The sequence below is a fragment of the Protopterus annectens genome, chromosome 1.part1 (genome assembly GCF_019279795.1).
Source record: "Protopterus annectens isolate FY-2018-M chromosome 1.part1, PAN1.0, whole genome shotgun sequence".
Taxonomy (NCBI): Eukaryota; Metazoa; Chordata; order Ceratodontiformes; family Protopteridae; genus Protopterus; species Protopterus annectens.
This window is the reverse complement of record NC_056726.1, coordinates 1,341,490,586-1,341,512,057: the sequence shown is the minus strand read 5'-3', so window position 1 is coordinate 1,341,512,057 and position 21,472 is coordinate 1,341,490,586. Positions and strand designations below refer to the sequence as shown.

General features: G+C 38.9%; 1 protein-coding gene across 2 annotated transcripts in view; it reads right to left on the bottom strand.

Moving 5' to 3' along the window:
* Positions 1 to 21,472, bottom strand: part of GCLM (glutamate-cysteine ligase modifier subunit) — a 557,909-nt gene that overhangs the window by 805 nt on the left and 535,632 nt on the right. The window lies entirely within an intron of this gene.

Here is a 21,472-nt window from a genome sequence, read left to right as displayed (position 1 = left end):
GCTATCAGCAAGACTAATGTGTGTCAAAAGGCAATGAAGTTAAACAAGTGCTATTTGTACACTAAAATTCAAGAGTGGACAACAGCTCAAATAAATCAATGACTTGAAGAGTCTGGAGTGTATCTAAGAAATGTTACTATGCATTTTTAAAGGGGAACATGTGATGACTTTAAGGCTCTTAATATTTTCATGAAGGAAATGACTGAGAAAAAGGGAGCAATAACACCCCAGAAAGTTAGGTTACAGTTTTAATTAATGACGCCTGCATGCCACAAGAAAATATTCAAAGATTTAGGAGACAAACCATCAGTCAACAAATCAAAGCTATCACTAAGGCAACAAGTAAAATGAAAATGGCATGACAACTTTGAATAGGATAAAGCAGGTATCAGAATGAATGGAATATTAACGTACATGATTATTTACCTAATTTATATGAAAGCAATCAACAGTTATAACTCAGGAATTAACATGCTTCTTGCACAGTCTAAGCTAAATCAGAAGTTAATCATTAAAACATAAATGCATAGAAGCAGGTGGATCTTCACACACAGTTACATAACATTCTTTCACAAAATGTTCTGTATATATTACTGACACCAGTGAGATGTAATCGTTTATTGAAGTCCATCACTACAACAGTTCTTACTAAAGCCAGGGAAAGACCTGGAACACTTCAATTCCTTAGAGCTACATAACAGGCTTTAGCCAGTAAAAGATATGTTAGGTTGCTTTCCCTTCTAAAACTGGTGGAAAAATGGAAGCTTGTAAGGGACTCCAGGAAATGTGTTTTGAATTTGAGAAAGCATCTACCTTCTGAGATCCAGAGCACTTCACCAGTTGGTAGCCTACCACCCATGATGATGGTGTTGGCAGTGAAAGACTGCTTCACTAAGAAGGGAATGTTTCCAAATCGCTTTCCTTCTTGGCCTGGGTACTAGTGCAGTATTTTGTTTTTTTTACTTTAAATTTTTTGTTTTTCTTCCATTTCTCCCAGGAATGTTGGCATGCAAGCCTTGGTGTATGAATTTCAGCACTTTTAAATCTCATCCCCATGAAGTTTAAGTATCCAAACTTAGTTCTCTATAACATCCACATTTCTACAAGGAAATCTAAACGTTTTACTGCTCAGTGCCAGAAATCTAAACTAAAAACTCCACAACCTAAAGCTCTCCTCAGTCTAGAGAATGCTGACAACTGTGCGGTCACAGAAATATGGTTTAAAGCTGCACAGAGCACACTGGCAGTGCAAGACTACAATGCCTTCCACAAATTTACACCAGCTACTACACAGACAAGGACTAAAAGTGAAGGTGTCTTAATTTACATCAAAGATAAATATACTTGGGGCGTGGCTAAGATGTCTAGGTGATAGCAGCACTTTTCTGATGCTCTGTCTGTAAAGATGGTTTCTGCAGGATTTTTATGTTCTAACTTAAAAAAACTTCGAATATTTTTCTCACAAGTTATATTTCTTGATATTGTGGATTACTACAAAGAAGAAACCCAAATTTTGAGAGACTTCTATCAAAAAAAAGAACTTCAAACAATAATTTCCAACATACAGGACCTCTCTGTGAAAATGGATAACTTAGAAAAAATCATGCAGAACATGAAAAAGGAAAGTAAGAAACAAATAGAAGACCTGAAATAAATTATTACTAAACATTCTGAACAAATAGCAGCCATAGAATAAACTGTAAATGACATTGATGGGAGGCAGATGGAATATGACACTCAGAATTCCTTCTAAAACAAAACAACCAATTACTGGAGAAAATAGAAGATTTGGAGACCAGATCAAGAAGGAACAATATCAGAATATATGGGGTACCTGAAAAAAATGGAAGGAAGTAATATGGTCCAGTTTTTAAATGAATGGCTGCCCAAAATATTGAACCTTCCCTGAGTCCTTCTCATTTGGGATAGAGACTTGTCACAGGTCTCTATCCAACACTTCTCTCTCCAAGAATCCAGCTGCAGCGAGATCTATTATAGTAAAGCTTTTATCAACACAGGACAAAGACCTAGTACTGAGAACTGCTTGGTCAGGAAATCCAATACAACTCAATAGGAAAAATATAAGGTCTGAAAATGACTATACTTCCACTACAATATCAAAAAGAAAATAATGTGTCCCTCTCATCAAAAGTTTGAAAAAGGTTGATATAAAAGCTCAGATCTTATTTCCTGCAAGAATTAAGATTTCCCTCTCAGAAGGGCAAAATATATTCAACAACCTTGAAGAAGCAATAGATTTTGTTAAGAAAAACAAGCTGTTGGACAAAATAGAAGATATGGATATTTCACTGCCAAGTTTGAAAAGACAAACTATCGATGGCAAAACTAAAAGGGAAATAAATCTACTAATCTTCAAATGTAATATTATCCATCTAAAAGATTTTATCTTAATGTTATAAAAAACAAGCAAACAAACCCTAAGGTAAAGGTAAAAATCTTCTTTATATATATATATATATATATATATATATATATATATATATATATATATGTGTATCTTACTGGTAATTATAAAATAGAAATCTATATGAATAGGCTGTTTAAACTGCATCTAACTGCTTCTTACTGGATTAGAAGCTTATATACACAGCAAGTGCTACTCTTGTGCTGACAACCTTCTATAAATATCCACTGTGACTTTATGTAGCTTAAAACTTACAAAAATAAAGTATATAATACTCTGGAGATACAATTACCACTTAGCAAATCTACTGGTGTGCACTGTAGGTTACTTAAAAAAGGGGGGGGGGTAGTAGAAATGCAGTTCTTAAAGTGCAGACAGATTCATCTTTATTATACTAAACTGAATATGAGTTTAGAAATCTAAAGAAATTGATGTTTTATGTTTACAACTGATTCAATATGTTTAAAACCATAGTGCCTTTATAGTGTAGTTATCAATATAGCAGGCACTGTTAGACTAGTTGTGGCAGGTGCCATTAACATAATAGCTTCCTTTTTGCCATCAGCATGGTGGTTGTGCATGTTTGGTTTCTTTTTTCTTATTTAGATGTGCAAACTTGCTAATACTACCCTCGAGACACTTTTTGCCGCCAGAATGTTTAAAAGCTTCACTTACTTGAGTCTCGGGCGCAGTACAGATGCTTTCTTGCACACAGCGACCATCCTGTTAATTTACAGTGTGAAGGAAAGAAATGTGTGACCTTTGAACTTTCATCATCACTCTGTGATGCTGTGCGATGGAAAGGATGCCGGATCTCAGTAGCTGGGATTCACAACGGACTGTACAAGCTTATTTAAGCTTAAGAAATACAAATCCATTTGAAACTGAGCAGGAAAAGGTACTGGAAATATTTTTGCTTACCAGATTACTTACTAAAGCATTTTGACTGTGAAAATAGCATGTTTAATTAACCTGAAAGGTATAGATAGCTGTTTACAATGCATATAATGTATAGAACTGCCAAGGTAAACTGAAGCTGTTTAATGGAATTAAAATGAAATATTGCTGTACTCTTGATCTACATGTGTACACTATGATGGGCAAAAAGGAAAAAGAAAAAGATATACTGGCACCTACATGTTTAGAAATGTATGTACTGGATGCTTTATCTAACCATATACTGACTTAATGGGTATGTATAAATCTACTACTTTAGACCAAAGAAGCTACACATAGGCAATTTCCTGAAGATTTATTTTGTAACATAGCTCAAAATATATATACATATATATATATATATATATATATATATATATATATATATATATTTTTTATAAATATATACAACAGTAAGGAGATATAATAGGGGAAATTTGAAAAAATCCCTTTGATTTGAGACATCTCCCCTTTTGTTACTCACAATTTTTATATAATGTTATAATGTGATCAGCAAAAGATGATATGAAAAGTTTGGTAAATATATAATTCTCACTGTATTCATTTGAAATATGTTTTAAATACTAGCCAAGTTAAAGTTAGGAGGTCATTATGTTTTTTTTTCTTTTTACTGCAAAGTCGTAGTATCAATTACAAAATATAAATGGTTTGATATAAGTATGTTATTAAGACAGATATAAGCGTAAATTTCTTTGCTTATCTCCTTATCAGCAATGAGTAACAAATGTTCTACTGAGTCTTTATCATTTGAAAATAGTATGGGTTGTGTCACTGTTATTAGACACTTTATTTCATGAACATAGTGGCATGACTGAGGTAATTAATATGTAATTTTATGACACCCTAAAGGGTTGATAAGTTGTCCTACACACAATAGGAGAGTGGTCATATTATGACGCATATTGTGCTATTCATTAATCCTTGGCAGAAGCATTAGACCGATAATGGCCAACGACTGTAGGATGGTAGAAGAGGGCTTCAGTGACTTGCTCAATGAACCAGGACTATCATATTCCATGTCTGGAGTTGTATATAGTTATGAATATGTATTTGATATGTTTAAAGTTATTTTTTTGTCCATAATAGAATACATAACACAAACATGTGTCTTCAAATATGTCTGTATATAAATGTGTTTCACTTAATACTAATGGCCTTAACAATAGCATAAAGAGAGGGAGTTTATGTAAATAGCTCAAAACAAAGTGGACATTGCTTTCATACAAGAAACTAATTTAACAGAAATGATTTTTAATGGATACTCAATATGTGCTGAATCTCATTACCAGACCAAGAGAAGGAGCACTATGATCTTGTGGAAAAAATCCTTACCTGTACATAAAGTTATTGATTCATATTCAGACAAAAATGGTATGTTGAGTATGGCAATACTGGAAATAAATAGAAGGTATATCACTTTAGTTAACGTATACTGAATACCTGGTATTGGAGCAGAAACAGCAAATAAATATCTAGAATTAATCTCAAGTAAAGCTAAAGGAGATATTATATGTGCAGGTGACTTTAATTGTATCCTCACTACTAAAAATGGCAATTTTAGATTGTTGGCCACAGCCAAAAGGCTAAACAATTTTATTAGCACTCCTAATATGAGGGATATCTATGTCATAAGAGAGTCAGAATCCCTTCACTATACACATTACTCTTATAGGTTTAGTACACAAACAACTATAGATAAGATATTTGTTACCAATGACTTAATATCCAAGATACAGGAGGTTATGATCAGTTCATGTCCACTGTCCGACCACAACACTATCTTCTATAAAGTACATATAACACCTAGGGATTAGATTTTCTGGCAAAGACTACCTGCATATACCACTAAACTAAGGAATTTTAGAGAATGGCTATTAAAAGAAATAAAATTATTTCTTGATATCAATGATAACAATGAGACGTCTAGAATTATACTCTGGGATAAATTAAAATCATATTTATATGGTAAATCTAAAAGTTGGTATCTAAACAAAAGGAAGGAATGGGACAAGGAGTTAATTAGAATACAATCAAAAATTGATACATTAAAAAAGAACTTAGACACGAAAGAGGTTACTGGAATTTCTGAGATAAAACAACTGAACCTGACATACACTGAGATTCTGGATCACAAAGTAGCAATAAACCTAGAGAGAATAAAACTACAAACTTATTCAACCAATCCCAAAACTATGCATAGGCTTGCAGTTAAATCTAAAAGCTTGACTAACGTCAGTCATATTAAAGAAATTACAGATAATTCCAAGAAGAAACCTAAACTTGTAACTGATCTAAAAGAAATATTAGAGGCTTTTAGAACACATCATGAAAAAGTGAAAAGCACCAATTCAATTAATACTGACAATACTCTAAAGGATGAATTCTTGAAAGATAACAAAGAAAAAAATAACAAAGGTGCAAAACATTAGACTACTTAAACCAATATCATTAAAGGAACTTAAGGAAAGAATACAAAACATTAAAAACAATAAGGCTCCAGGTCTTGATGGACTAATAGGAAAAATATGTAAGATACTTCCAGACGAATCTCTAATGATCTTAATTGATGCTTTTGAAGAATTCAGAAAGAATGAGAGTTTTTCCTTCATGGAAGTATACCCATGATTTCACCCATCTTAAAGTATGAAAAGACCCTAATCTAGTGACTTCTTATCGCCCTATTTCTCTTTTGAATGTGGACTACATCAATTCTGGCGGATAGATTAAATCACTTTTTGCCAAAAATAATAAAAGATGATCAAAGAGGGTATATCTCACACAGAAAGGTCTAAGATAATGTCATTAGACTTTTAACCTTGATTGACTATGCAAACAAAAAGAAAAAGGGAATTAATCATTAGCTTTGGTATGGATAAAGCCTTTGTGTTTATAAGTTTGCCGTATTTATTTAAAGTATTAGAAATATATAACTTTCCTCAGATTTTATAAAACTGTTAAGCAATTATATACCACTTCTATATCATATATCAAAATTGGAGCTTTTTTATCAGACCCACTTAAAATAATGAAAGGCACCAAGCAAGGGTGTCCTCTACTTCCCTTATTATTTGCTATATCAGTGGAACTAGCTAATTACATAAGAACCAACGACAAAATAAGTAGCTTTTATATTAATGCAAATTATAATTCCAAAATTCAGCTTTTTGCTGATATTTTATTAACAACTGGAACATAGACTCTTCAATTGAACATATTATAGAATCTCTACATAATTTTGAAAAGATTTCAGGTTTAAATTTTAATCATAACAAAACAAACTATTTTGCTGAACAAAAAAAAATCCCCATCTTTGCAAAATACAGTAATTGTAACCAAATTAATACTATGTTTAAGTATTTAGGGATATATATATATAAAAACAAATTGGAAAGAGACTATACAAATAAATTACACAATGTTAATAAACACGGTCAAGGACCATTTAAACAAATGGAATAAAATGTTCTTTACCATGGAAGAAAGGTTAACCTTAGTTAAAATGATTATATTACCGAAAATTTTGTATATCTTCCAAACTATAATAGCTTCCCATTCAAAAAAATTAATGAAGCAACTTAACTCTTTATTAAAGTTCTATGGTTTCCAAGAAAAAACAAGAATTAGTTATGCTTGGCACTACAGAAATTGGGAAGAGGGCGGAATAGCTTTTTCACACTTAGAACTACATGCAGAATCAATCATTCTCAACATCATAAGTCAATGGGTAAATTATTATTATATTATTATTATGGTAAATTATTAACACATCAAATTGGAAAAACCTAGATAAAACAATATTAGTAAATAATAATGAGGAAAATAAACAATGAGATGTTTTCTGAAGCAGAAAAAGTTTATCTAGTCATAAAAAAGTCTGCTATAATACAAGTAAAAAATAATTTCTCTTCCTTTATTGACTACATAGTACAGAACTTTAAACAAATAATGAACAAAAATTACAAGACAAGATACCTTTTATTTTTAATGTTTCCTATAGCATTTACAAACAAGTGTTTGGACTCTTACAACATGAAAAAAATAGGAGAAATGAAATGAAATGGATTAGTGTTTTGGTACCAATTTCTTGACTCCAATTATATTCAGGAAGCCACTTCCCTTATAGCAACATAAATCAAAACAATCGGCTAAACATACAAACATTCAGAGAGTATGTTGTACATGAATTCAAAATAAGTCATATAGTAAAATCCACACCTAGATCCAAAATTCTAACACTTTTTTGTGAAATTAATGCATTAATGATGGGTTTTCAGTATCAAGATTATATAGAATACCACGAACGGGCATACAAGCCCCAGATGAATCTCTGTGAAATTACGCAGAAATGGTAACTTTAGATTCTTAGAAAAGGAGAAAACAATAATAGTTAAATCAGTTAGTAACACTATATCATCTCCCTTTTCAAAAATTTACACATGGAAATTCATTCACAAAAGTTTCTTTACCCCTCAAAGTGGCACTGATATTGGGAAATGAAATATCTGAATACCAGAAATGTAAAGAAACTATATGTGCAGACTGGGCGTGTATGTTTATAGAATGTAAAACTGTAATCCCCTTTTGGCTGGAATTTAAATCTTTTACAAAAATGTTGTGGTCGGATAAATGTGAAGTGACTGATTCACTGTTATTAATTAATGCTCTGATACCAGCGCACATTCCAAGTACACAAGTGCACCTACTCTGGTCCCTCCTTGCAATAGCAAGAAAAACCATCACCTCAAACTGGAAAAGTAAAAATTATATTATATCATTTGTGGAATTTATATCACTGGCCAAAACTGTATGTAAAAGAGAATTACTATAACTTCAAGAATGACACAAACAACTAGCTTGGTTAAAACTTAAAAAATTGTTACATAAAATGTGAATGTATTGTCAAAAGCATATCTGTTATGGACACTGTATATAATTAAGTTTATTTTCATTGTTTAAAAGTAATTGTTACACCTGTATTTATAAAAATCAATAAAAACTATGTGGAAAAAAAGATAGATATACTTCAAGGCTGGTCAAACAGGACAATGCACTTAAACCAAGTTCAAATCACCACAGTCAAAATCCCACAACACTTCCTTGCAAGCTATAGGTCCCCCTCTGTGATCTAGGAAACCCATAACATGTATTTAAACTTACTAAAAACACTCACCTTCCAACCCAATATTATATTCATGGGTGACTTTAATTACTGGTAATCGTACATGACACCAAATGTACAGCCCCAGAGACTCCTGGATTTTGTAAACACAAATTCCCTGGAGCATATTGTCAATACACCAACTAGGGGTGAAAACATACTGGATCTGGTCCTCACTAATATGGGAAAGTGCTGTACACTCCCTAGTATAATGTCTTCTTTGGTAAGGTCAGACTACAAAATGGTCTCCTTTGAAGTAAAAAATAAAACCTGGAACCCCAGCTAACCCTAGAATATTCAGGGACTACTCTAAGATTAACCGCATACTATTAAGTGATAACCCAGCAGAATATCAAGCACCCTGAGAACACTACTCATAGAACTCCTATGCAAGCATGTTAATAACTACACAAAGGCAACTGTACCCAGCAGGAAGAAATACAGAACTAACAAAAAATACACCACACTGGTGGAATCACATCATCATTAGGCTGTATAACAGAAGGAAGGAAATCATGGCAAAAATAAGGAGCTGTAGCACCCAGCACAATAAAACCATGCTCATCAAACTAAACAAAACAATTCAGAGGACAAATAAAGTCTACCAAAGCCAAATTTGGGGTAAATTTGGTCTCCCAGGCCAAGGACAACCACAAAGCACTCTTTAGCTATATCTACAACCTCAAAGGCAATACACAATTATGTGCAGAACTCACTGTTAATGGAGTCACCTATACTGAGCCAGAAGATATAGTAAACATACTAGCTGACAAATTCAGCTCCAACTTTACCCTTCTCTCCCACTCAAACTCCCCTCAGGAAATACCATCAAATATAACTCCCCCTACTATCACTAGGGAAAAGGTCCTTAATGCTCTAAAGCCGAGAACACTACAATGGGCCCAGATAAACCACAATGCCTTATAATTAACATGAAACACAACCTATCAGGCCCTCTGGAATTGACATTTAACTGTAGCCTCCAAGCAGGGTTTGTGCCTCATGAATGAAGAACAGCAAGTCACCCAGCTGCACAAAGGTGGGCCATCTACAGACCTTGGAAACTACAGACCCATAAGTCTCACTAACCTCATAGGCAAAGCCATGGAAAGAATTGTCATGAAAATGATTAATAAAGACACAGGAAACCTCCAGACTCCAGATCCAACCCAATTTGGTTCAGTCAAAGGCAATTCATGCCTACTCAGCCTGGTGGACCTCTTTCAGAAGGTCACCAAAGAAATGGATGAGGGCAAAATGTTCACACTGCCTACTTTCAAGGCCAAGACATTTGACACAATACCTTACTCGGGCATTATTGAAAAACTGAAGAGGTTAGGTATAAACCCTTATGTCACCCAATGGATAGCCAGCTGGCTCACAGAGAGGTCCTAGGAAGTTAGAACTGGGTAATCCACTTCTACAGAGAAGCCAGTCAAAAGCAGAGTCCCCCGGGGATAAATCCTGGGACCACTTCTTTTTGGCATTTACTCTCTGAAGTCAAGACCAATGTCAATGGCCTCTGGCTGACTAAATTTGCAGATGACTGCAAATTAGGACCAGTCACAGAATCCTCCACTGACACAAATGTTCTCCAGAAAGGGCTGACACAGACAAATAACTGATCTCAGAGCCATAGACTGAAACTACACGTCATGAAATGCATAACAGTATCCTTCAGGAAGTCATCCTCCCCTGGTAACCATCATATTGGCAACACACCACAAAGAGTTGATCCAGTAGTCAGGGACTTGGGTACACACATAGAAAGTAATCTAGCCTTTGACCATCATGTGTCTACATTAGTGTAGTAAGGAAATCATTCTTTGTTGTGCAACTTATAAAACAAAGGTATGGCATCTAGTGTGATGCCCCACCAATGGCAACAGTAATCAAAGAGCCTCACGCCTCACCACTAGCACCAGTGGGGGATGTACACTGGGAAGATGACAAGTTACACACACAATATTTCCAGATACAGCTCTCTGCATCAACTGTAATTTCCCTTAAGAGCACACAGAGACCACAGTCAGTCCAGGGCTACTTTCTCCCTCTTTCTCCAGATCCCCAATAAGATTCCCCACTGTCATAGCTATAGAGTTGAGATCTCAGCTGAGTGGTCAAGCCAAGACCTCCAGCACCCCCTCTGTCCAACCAGTGCTTTGTGTCCCTGCCCAAGTAGCTGACACACACACTCTTTGAGGTTTGAGTTTTACACACACACACACACACACACACACACACACACACACACACACACACACACACACACACACCAGGGAAAGGCAGGCAAAGGTTTACTAGCTAAGCCCGCTTCTACCCAGACTATAAGGTAGTTATTACTGCCTCCAGCTAACTCCTTATCAGCTACTTTAAGGCCTTTAACAAAGGGTGTCCAATCGTGTAATGTTACTATTAATCCAAATAGTAGTTTGACCAAGAGGAAGGCTATTAGGGGTGGCCTACTCAGTGTCACCAAATAAATAGGCAAGTACTCTCAGAATTTAAATATGTCTCACAAATGCCAGCCACAATTAAATGTTTAAATATATTTAATAAATAATAAAAGGGTAAGATGATACTAAATATATATGTACAGTGATATCAGAGGTCAAAATCACAGGAAATATTTAAACAGTATTGCAGGACAGTCTTAAATAAATATAAAACATATCTAAGCTAAGCTTTGCTATATTCCTGACTGCATCCAAGAGAATTTTTCTTACTGTTGCCTAGATGTACTTGCACAGCAAGCAAGGCAGATGTGGTGAATGGGTCTTCCTGCTCATGATATCAGGTCAAAGAGAAATACAGAATGCTAGGTCTCTCTCAGAGTTCTTATATGAATACCTCAAATATTACTGCTGGGATAGCTTGCAGAATGACATCACTTCTATCCCAAGTGAAAAACAACCATTGCTGCAGCTGGTAGCATTTAGCATCTACCCGTGAAAATACATACACAAGGACCTTTCCTCAAATCTTGGTACTTGCTGGAAGTCATAAAACAAAAATACTTGCAAAACAATGCAGAGAACCTGTAGTTCTAGACATTATGTCTATTACTGCACTGAAACTGAAAGATAGCATCCGTTTATGACATGGTCATAAAGTAACTTCATTTTCAGCTATTTTTCAGAAGTTAACCTCTTGTGTCTCAGTTTCCATTCTTAAAATATATACATCCTAACAGCTACAACAGTGTATGCACATTTCTTTTCTTTTCCAGTAGGGTAAAATGTAGCCACATTTCTAAGCTCAGTACTTTACAAACTCTTTTCAACACACACTTCTGTATCAGCAGTTTGATATCCGCAGTTTGATATCCACATAACACACAGTTCTAATACATTTGTAAAACAAGCATCTTACATGAAGCATGTTGACATTCACAAATGACACATAACCATCTACAAAATTCCAGACAGCTGTGCTGGCAGTATCCCCTTTTGTTACACTTCTGTATAAATCATGTTAATATTCACAAATGACATATAATTACATACAAGATTCCAGATAGCTGGGCTGGCAGTATCTCCTTTCGTGACATCAAGGTCTAAGGAGGTCATTGTTCCACAGTATTTGGCATTCAACAGAACTATGATTGAGTACAATGCCCCCTTTGGTATGCACCTAACCAAGCACATCCAACAATTGAGACGTCCACAGAGGTTCCGCACTAAAAGAATACAGGGCGTAAGTAACATGTCCTATGCAGACTGCCGCAAGGTCCTATACTTGTATTCTGTCTCCTACAAGCTGTCAAGGGAAGATCTATGTCTGTCATACAAGGCATTGTCAGACCCTCCATCCTGATGGATCTCCTTCACATCCACAAAACAAACAGCACCAGAATTACCCACTCTAAAGACTTAAACAGTACAGTTGTGCACACTTATCATAAATGTAGATGATCGAGTGTATTCACTGTTGCAGTCATTACATTTGGGTTATCTGCTTGCATGTATTCCTCAGTCAGCCTGATTAAGAAAGTTTTGGGTCCTGTGTCGGTTGCTATCCCTTCTTTCATGACGTCAGGGGTATAAAACATGCAGCCGACGGCATTACATCAGTTTTTCTTGCCCCAGATGTCAGGTGCCCCCCTAATGGGAAGCAATTAAATATAAAAGTACAAAGATATACCTCCAACAAAAAAGCAAATACACCCAAAAGGCTTTTAAGGAAAGTAGAGATACAGCCAAAAGAAGTTAGGGGGCTGGAGGGAGGGTAACCAGGACTGCAACAGTGAATACACTCGAACATCTACATTTATGGTAAGTGTACACAACTGTACTATGTTCTTCATGTTTCACTGCTGCAATCATTACATTTGGGTAGATTCCCAAAGCTATGGTTGGGAGGAGGAATTTAGATAGCATTAGGGCCAGCTATAAGGTCCTTCAAGACTGCAGTGGCAAAGCCAGCTCTGGATTTAGAGAACATTGTCAAATGATAATGCTTGGTGAAAGTATGTACAGAACTCCAGGTAGCAGCTTCTAGGATGTCCCTGGTAGGGACGCCTCTGAGAAAGGCTGTAGAAGTAGATGCAGCCCTGGTGGAGTGAGGTCTGATCCCTTGGGGGATAGGTTTTCCATGGTGCTTATAGCAGAAATGAATGCAATGGCTTATCCATTTAGAAATGGTTTGCTTTGAAATAGCCTTCCCCTCTGCCCCTGCAGCAATGCCACCAGCAGTTGTTCAGATTTCCTTTGAGGTTTAGTCCTGTCCAAGTAGAATCTAAGTAGTCTGTGCACATCTAAGGAATGCAGTATCCGTTCTCATTTATTCTGTGGATTGGGAAAGAAGGTTGGAAAATTAATGGACTGATTAAAGCCACACTGGATACCACCTTGGGCATGAAGGATGGACTGGTTCTGAGGGACACCCTGCCCGCATGAAAGATGATGAAAAGCTCCACTGCCATAAGGGCCTGTAATTCAGATACCCTTCCAGCTGAAGTGATTGCTAAAAGGAAAGCTGTTTTCCAAGAAAGAAATTTTAAGTCTGCAGTAGCAGCTGACTCGAAAGGCGGTAGAGTGAGTTTCTCCAAGACAAAGTTAAGGTCCCAGGCTGGGGTTGGAGCTCTCCTGGGTGGTCTCAAATTTTTGGTCCCTCTGAGGAACTGCTTGAGCAGTGAATGAGAGAAGAGGGGAGGTTCTGTGTTATAATGAGCTGAAATGGCTGAGGCGTAGATTTTAATGGAGGAAAAAGGCAGGCCCTTGTGAAGCATCTCAGTTAAGTATTGTAAAATCTGAGGTAAATTCGGTGCTGCTGTGCTCATCCCTTGGATTGGTTCCAGGCACAGAATCTTTTCCATTTTTCAGCATAAGATTTTCTAGTACTAGGCCTCCTTGCCTCGAAAATGATATCCATCACAGGTTTGCTGAGGGATGGTAAAGAAGAGATTAAGTAATTAGCTAGGCTGCAAGGTTCAGTGTTAGAAGTTGAGGGTACAGAATCTGGTTCTCCTGCTGAGACAGCAGGGAAGGAAGTCTGAGGCAGGTGCCATGGAGATAACCATGACACACTGCGCAGGAGGGGGTACCAGCGCTGGCACGGCCAGTCTGGAGTAATCAAAAATCATCCTTGGTTTATCCGGTTTGATTTTTAGTAGTACTTTGGAGAGCAGAGGCAGAGGGGGGGAAGGCATAGACTGATAGGTTTTTCCAGCTGAAGGACAGAGCATCCACTTTCCAGGCTTGTTTGTGGGGAGTCCTTGTGCAAAATTTGTCCAATTAGTAGTTCTGGGGAGAGGCAAACAGGTCTATATCTGGGCTCCCCCCATTTGCTTCTCAACATGTTGAAAATCATTGGTTCCAGTTTCCACTCGTGTGAATCCATGAGGTTTCTGCTTAGTCCATCTGACAGTGTATTTAATTTTCCTGGCAGGAATTGAGCTTGTAGGTGCACTTGGTAGCTTAAGGCTGTGTTCCACAATGCCATGGCTAGTCAGCAGAGGGGGTAAGAATGTGTACCCCCTGCTTGTTTATGTACCACATAACAGTGGTGTTGTCCGTCTTTACCATTAGTTGTTCTGGAAGAATGTGGTCCTTGAAGGCTGTCAGAGCATTCTGTACAGCTACCATTTCTTTTTGATTGATATGCAGATGCATTTGACTTTGGTTCCATTTGCCCTGAATGCACTTCCCTGCCAGGTGAGTCCCGCATGCATAGTCTGATGCGTCTGTTGTTAGGGTTTGGATGGCAGGGGGTGGTGTGAAAGGTAGTCCCTTATTTTGGTGGCAGGCCTCTGCCCACCAAAGGAACTCTAGGCGTAGGCAAGGTATGATAGGAATCATTGTTTCTAGGTCTTGAGAATGTTGACACTATAGGCTTTTTAGATACCACTGTAGTTTCCTCATATGTAGTCTTGCATATATGGAATTAGAAGAATGCCGGAGGCCATGAACCCCAAAGCTTGCAGTATTTGTCTTGCAGAAGTAGGTTGTCAAATGAATTTGTTTCTCTGGCGTCAGGTAAGCCATCTCAGAAGTTGTATTCAAGCTTGATCCCAGGAATGTAATTTGTTGACAGGAGTGATTTCTTTTCATTTATGGTGTACCCCAGACAAGTTAGAACCCTTTGTACAAAGGCCAGATGATTCAAAAGTATGTCCTGGCTTTCTGCCTGAATTAGAAAATCATCCAGGTATGGGTATATTTGAATATTTCTTTGCCTGCAAAATGCAATAACTGGAGCTAGGAACTTTGTGAATACCCTGGGCACAATAGATAAGCCAAAGTGCAGTGCAGAGAACTGACAGTGCGTGTAGCCTGCTTTGAAGCGTAGGTATCTTCTGCAAGATTCCCTGATTGGGATGTGCAGGTATGATTCTTTTAAATCTAGTGTTGCCAACCAGGCGTATTTGCCTAGCATAGGAAGTAATTGGTGAAGAGTCAGCATCTTGAATTTTGGAATCTCCAAAAAGGTGTTCAGAATAGACAGGTCCAGGAATTGTCTTTTCTGGGTACCTGGAAATGTCTCGAGTAGAAACCTTGTCCCTTTTCCTCTTCTGGTACCAGTTGAATATCCCCCATGCTTAAGAGTGAAAGTACTTGTTTTTGGTCCTCTGCCCACTGATTAGGGGGTAGGTCCGGCCACCCGCTTGGTGTTGGCAATGTGTGGAAGTGAAATCTGTATCCCTGGGACACTATATATAAAACCCATTTGTCCTGGGTAACGAGTTCCCAATTATTTGCATGAAGAGCAATCTTTCCCCCCAAAGGGGCAGTCAGTTGACAAGTGCTTGGAATTTTAAAAGGAAGTCATTGAGACAGTTTACCATAGGGGGGAGTCTTATTATTCCCAGATCTGGAAGTGGAGGCCCCCCACTGCTTAGTTCTGTGTGTCCCCTGGGACTGAAACCTGGGGTTTTTGCTGTGTCTGGGTTTGGCTCGAGAAGTCCTGGAAGGGGCTGAAAAGGACAAATTCTTAGAGGGCCAGTGCCTACTAAATCTAGGAGGCTGAACTTGTAAAAAAAAACTTTAACAGTTTGCATAGATTTAGCTTTATCTTCCATCTTTTTAAGAACTTCCTCAACCTTGTTGCCAAACAGGCGGTCCTGATTTAAAGGAGCATCCAACAATTTAGCTTTAACATGATCAGGCAAACATTGCTTAAGCCAAGCATGCCTTCTGAGCACAGACCCAGTAACAGCAGCCCTGCAAGAGGCCTGTAATGAATCAAAACCACATTGCAAAGTAGGTTTTCCAACTTGTTCAGCAGAATGCATTAAATCCTGTAATTCTTTATTTTCCACACAGTCAGGAATCAACATAATTTTCTGTTTAAGCAGTCCAATAACATGTTGCTGATACTTTAACATATGAAACTGGCAGTCTAAAGCCCTAAGTGTAAACCTTCTTACCCCATCTATCCAGCGCCCTGGAGTCTCTATCAGAAGGGGTAGGATTTTTAGCAATAGAAGCCTTAATGCCCTTGGGCCCCTGTGAAATAGTCCCTGTGTCTGCAATAGGATTTTTAAAAAGGAACTTGTGGGACTCAGGGACCCTGTAGTATCTGTCAGGTTTTCTGGGAGCAGGAGGCAGGGAATCAGGGTCCAAACTAGATTCCGAAAAGGCATCATCAACAATGTCTAGTACAGGAGGAATAGCTAAAGGCCTATGCTGAGGTAGGAGAAGGAAATCCCTAAGCCTCTTTTCTGAATCAGAAAAATCCTGGCTTTCCCAGTGGAAATGCTCCCTTAGAGTATGTAAGGTTTCTCCAAAAGAAAAATCCTCAGGAGGGGAAGCAGAAGGAATTGAGTCCTCTGCATCAGAATCTTCATAAGTAGATAAGGGCAAATCCAAATCATCAGAAAAAAAACGAATCCTGATCAGAGGACTCATAATCAACTTCAGTCGTGGGCCTCTTTAGAAGGGGGGTTGGCTACCCTTGATTAGAGTTATTAGATATTCAGCCATTCTTATAATTTCTTTTTTAGGCATAGAGGCCTGAGCATGTGACCTGGGCATCATTTTTTTTAGGCATGGATCAAGATTTAGGCCTATGTAAAGAAGGAGGCCTCGGTTTAATATGCAAGTCCATAGGCCTGAATACACCCTCAGAAGCCGGTAACTGCACAGCGGCTCCGGACCTATCCAAGGTAGAGACGACTGTGGGTTCCAGAGTTGAAGCATCTTGCGGCATACTGAACTCTGAATGGGTCTCAGTAGAGGCCTGTGAATCAGAAGTAGCGGGTATCAGGGGCTGCGAAAACACCTCACTGAGTACCGGTGAACTGGTGACTGGCTTAGGAGAAGCGTCATTGGCAGTTTTGGACCTCGGCAGCCTGTCTCTGTCTTTATTTTTGCATTTTTTTGGAATCCCGGTAGTCGGATGGCTAACCAATGACATTTCTGGATGATTAAACCAAGAACCTAAATATTTCGAGGCGAAAATATACCGATGACGGATAGTGCACTGATTAAATAAAGCACAAAACCGACAGCAAGGTACGTTGTGGTCAAGGCCTAGGCAAGGAATACAGTACGAATGAAAATCTTTATGAGGTATTTGCTTTCCACAAGTAATGCAATTATTAACTTTTACTGACATAGGTAAGGAGCATGAAAAAGTTTCCCCAACGGAGTACATAGCTTTAGTTGAAGACTTCGGTTCTGAAACTTGAAAACGAAAATTTCAGGAGTTGGCCGACCGGCACTTGCGAACTGCTTCTGCTTCGGGCACTGCACGGCAAGAAAGACTGATGTAATGGCGTCGGCTGCATGTTTTATACCCCTGACGACCTGACGTCATGGAAGAAGGGACAGCAACCGACGCAGGACCCAAGAGTTTGTAAATCAGGCCGGCTGAGGGCTACCTGCAAGCAGATAACCCAAATGTAATGACTGCAACAGTGAAACACGAAGAACATCTTGCCTGTGATATAAATAGGACCTGCTGGAGGAGATGGGTATTCATCACAGAGACTACCTCTTTTCTGATAGAGGCTCTCCATCTATGTGAAGCAGAGATTCTCCCTATCCCAATTCATGTGTAACTTGGACAACTGGATGACAGACAGGAAATTCATCCCTGGTTAGGCACCTATGTCTCTAACAGATCCAGGCAGCCTGTAAATGGTTCATCTCCCAGGCCCCTGCTTGCAAATGTTTCATCTTCCAAGCCCCAGCTTACAATTATCAAGGGGACCAGAACTTGTCAGAGATTTGAGATGCATGGCTAGATTTAAAAAGGTCCTTGGGGTTGTTTGCCTAGTACAGATCTATGAACCTATACATGTCCAGTTTAGCTACGGGTCCTTTCATTTTGGGTATGTCTCCAGTGAGTGCTCATCCACTGGTCAAGTACGTTTTTACAGTCTTTGTGTCCCCCCCCCCCCCTTGCCATTTCAAAACAGTTCTTTCATGTAGCCAGTCTCAGGTTTAAGGAACTTTCTAAAACCAGACCTCAACCACTTCCATCATTACCAAACCACAGGTCTTTTTGTGAATTGGTTCACAGGATCTTCCAAAGAGAGAGACAACTGCAGTAGCATTTTTGGCTTAATTCTTTACAGCTGCCCTCTTTATGTACTAATTAATGAAGATCTGCTTTGTATGCTGGCAGGCACAACAGCATTGCTACCCTAAAGGGGCTCTATGATTCTGGACATTGAGTTTCATATAGCAGAACTAAGAATGGACAGTTTCATTGGCTCTTTTCCTCCCTTAGCTGCTCTTGACTGATTATTTCCCCATTGCTTGTTAGCCAAGACTAAGGAACCCTCGCTGATCAGTTCAGATTGCTTCATTATTGGTTCTTCCATTACCTTCAATATTCTAAGACACAACTCAGTCACACAAGGTGCAAAATAGTGAGGCATGCGAGCATGCTAATAAGTGTATAATGACATGGAAATGAGGACCCCCATGCAAATGGGCTGCATGGAGTATGCAAATCACACTAAATGAAAGGCAATAGAAATGCATAAAAAGGGTAGGCTGTGTTATGGGACTTAACGATTTTTAGACTGTTTAATGGTACATGTGATTTCAAAAATGTTAGGATTAGCAGCAGTTGCTCAGCAATATTTCTTAGCAGCCATCGACTATGCCTGTACCCACAATATTGCATGCCATGGCCATCTGTGTCAACAAAGAAGACACAAGACAGCACCTGATATACCACAAATGTAGAGACCACCAATTTGTGGCCAGTTCCATGTAAGAGGAATATTGTAAATGGCCTATATGAACTGGATCACCCACAAGTGGAATTAGGGGGATGCATGGTTCATAGATTAGTACTAAGCTAACTGCCCGTGCGAGCCATTTTAAGCCTAGCCAATTATCCCTTGTGAGACTCAAACCCTGTACCTTGTGCTTGCAAGACAAACATCTTAACCATTAGGCCACCCTGGTATGCCTATTCCTGGAAGATGATAGGGTATGTGTAGCCTTAACTATTTTGACCTTTCAGTGACTGACTGGGATATCGCAGACATCAGCCTCACAAATGCTAAACTAATCCCTTAATATGAGCTATATGTGGCACGCACATGGCTATAAAGGCTTCACCTGGCGCAAATGATGGGCTTCCCTTCTCTGAGCTGCCAGGTCTTCTGTAATGCCCAGGACATTGTTTATAATGTGGCTGTGCATCACCCAGGCAGTTCTTATGAGTCACATATTTGACACACATCCAACCTATACTCTAAAAGTTCCTGTAAGGGGACTTCTCAGAGAGTCATCTGATTGTCAAGTGCACATATATATGTTAGATGGATCTGTATATGTACAGGTGTCATAAAAACATAAGGCAGGCTATATAATATGTTGTTTATTTTGTGTTGCAGCTGATGCCAGATATGCCCTAGTGCCCTGATTAATGATATCCCAACAGCAACCTCTAGACCTTGCAGAAAATATTGAATAACACAGTCTATGTGGAAATGCAAAATATAGCACAGACCATGTTGGGACTACTGAAGGGATGTTTCCACTGTCAGGACATGTCAGGAGGAGATACTGCAGTTGTCCAGACATGTGCAGTAAGGTTTTAGTTGTGTGCCATGTTGCACAACACAGCATTACACAAACAGCATATGAGCATCTTGGAAGGGCATTTCATACATGTTACAGTGATAGCAGAAAGGCAGGGTGGAGAGTCAAGGGAAGAATACGGAGCATCAAAGCCATTACTGAAGCAGAATCATGTGCAGTACAACGCAGCACTGTCAAAGAGATCATGTCTGGTCCACAACTTTGAGCCCTGACACAAAACAACATGACGTACGCAATATCACACCCAGCTGTGCAGGACTGTATATGGACTGGCCACATCAGATATTACCATACTCAAAGAGATTGGGGGTGGGCAGGGTACATTTACCATCACTTGCACAGGATGAATAGCATGACAGGCGACTGCAACACTATAAGAAGAAGTAGGGTCATGGGAGGTAAATACAGTAGCCTCATAGTCCAGTGGAGGGTGAAGCTGTCATGACATGACCACTGGCAATACCCACTGTGACGACTTGCGGTGTCACAACTTGATGTGGTCCACAGCAGGGAAGATGTAGAGCTACTGAACCGTGAGTGCTGTCCACTTTGATGGGGTATACTGTACTCTGATCCTAAAGAGCACCATAGGACCCAATCAGTGCCCAAAACCAGGATTGGCAGACTGCATACCCAAAGATGAAGGGAAGAGACAGACCTACAGGATCATGCACATGCAGCCTGATGAGGCAACCAGGTAGGAGGGGCCACTCTGCCTGACCAGTGACTGAGACCAAATACTACTCTATTTCAGTGACTACTTCAGAGATGATGATTCACCCCCTGTGGTGGGCTTGTCTGATACATTGTCCCATGCCATTTCTTTGTACCGAGTAGCACGATCAGCAAGCTTTCGTCAAATATGCTGCAGAGGCCTGTTGCCACCTACAGTATTCACAACCTGCACCAATTCCTGCCAAATATGATCGCAATAATGCTCTTTCTGTGGCACTGCCTTCCTCAGTTTCTATAACAATACTTGTTACCTGTGGGAGAAACATGTAAATCAGTGGATATTTATGTTATGCTGTGGGATGTCCATAACTATGGTCACAGCCACCCCTCCACACTTGTGTTCCTAGTTATTAGCTGAAGTTAGTGGTATGCAAAGCTCACCCACAAATTTATATACTGTCACCATGCCTAAACCAATGGTCCTGGAACCCCAGAGGAACCCCATACAACTTACTGCATGTCCATCACAAAGTTTCAACTGTACACAGCTGCTCCCCCACCCAGCCAGAGGCACACAGTACAGTGCAATGCCAGTGTCATGGGCCCCTAGTTTCTCATCCGCCAAGATCACTACCCCATAGTCACTGGCATCCATCAAAGTGTTTGTTACTCTTGCTGAAGTACTCTATCAGGCAGGACTCCTTCCTTAAATGTGTAATACTCCAAACCAACAGAACCTTTACTGAAATT